Below are 1,304 nucleotides of genomic sequence, written 5' to 3' on the forward strand. Positions count from 1 at the left end.
GAGGAAGCCAGGTAGATTTTTGAATTTTTCCCAGAGCACACTTGAACTGTGTGGTTCCCTCATAAAGGTAACACCCAAATCCCAGCCCTTCCCACCTGAGACCAAACCACCTCCCAAGGAAGTCTGAGAACCAGTGTTCATTTCAAAACCCAGATGCCTGAGCAGTTGCAGACCTCTTTCAACAGATGTGGCCTTCCTCTTTGCTGACCCTCAGCCGCTGTTGTGCCTGCCTGGCATAAAGGAACAGCCAGTACAGTGTGGCTATGAGGTGCCGGAGGGGCCAGAATAACAGCAAAGCAAATCAGATGTATGTTCTGGGGCTGGATGGACATGGTGGCAGAACCAGTCACAGCCCTGTGAACCACATGACCCTATGTCCTCCATTAGTTCTTCTCTGGCATTTTCTGTTCAGGATGGCTTTAGGGGCAAACTCCAGCTTGTCCTTAAGGCTCACCACCTGGGTGTGGTCCTGCCCAGCATCTCATCCAGCTTGCGATCATGCGGGTGCTTTGAGATGTTCTTTTCCTCCTCCATCAGCTGAGGATCCTTTCCCCTGATGAACCATTCCTGGTGGTAGCCCACAGGCCTGACCACAAAGGCCACAGGGAATGTGATATGGGGAGCATAGGTATGCACCACAGTCCAAAACACAGGCCACATGACATCTGTGGCCCAGTTCACACTCCTGGGCCTGGCCCCACTCTCCGCACACTATCCAGGGGCACGGGTGTCTCCGCTCCCTGCAGCCCCTGGGGCATCACCCTGTGACCTTGTTTTTCTTTAAAATAGTCATCTTCTCTCTGTACAGTAAACTCTCTAGGGACATTTTTAAAAGCACCATTTAGTTTGATTCTTTGGGGAACTTTTGTTATAAACCATAAAGAAAAGTAAGGAAAATGAAAAAAAGAGAAAGAAAAACTATATAGGCACCATATTCCTTGAAACTAGGAAGCAGAAAACTCACAAACTCCAAGTTAAATTTAAGTAATCCCAAAAACAGGTGAGACCAGCAGAGTCCTATGAGAAACCTAAGAGGAGAGAGGGGCAAAGACAGAACAAGAGCTCGGCTAGCAGATCTCAGAAGTCATCAACAGCAACAAATGCATTCTCAGAAGGGTGCAATGACCCTAAGGGGGGAGATCTGGGAGCAGGGCTAAGAAGCAACAGGGAGAAGGCACCCAAAGTGTCCTCAACAGGGTCCAGGAATGGCATATCATAGCGAGCACAAACAAATACACACTTGAAAGCAGGGGCTGTTTCCATTTGTGGCAGTGGCCAATAAAGAAACAAACAGAAGGAAGCAA

The 1,304-nt window shown here is 48.6% G+C and overlaps 1 pseudogene across 1 annotated transcript; it reads right to left on the reverse strand.

Moving 5' to 3' along the window:
* Nucleotides 1-383: 383 nt before the first annotated feature.
* Nucleotides 384-776, reverse strand: LOC306639931 (small integral membrane protein 12-like; annotated as a pseudogene). The gene has a single exon. The product of its transcript is annotated as a small integral membrane protein 12-like (transcript).
* Nucleotides 777-1,304: the final 528 nt, after the last annotated feature.

Source organism: Sciurus vulgaris, assembly GCF_902686455.1.
Source record: "Sciurus vulgaris genome assembly, chromosome: 11".
Lineage (NCBI taxonomy): Eukaryota > Metazoa > Chordata > Mammalia > Rodentia > Sciuridae > Sciurus > Sciurus vulgaris.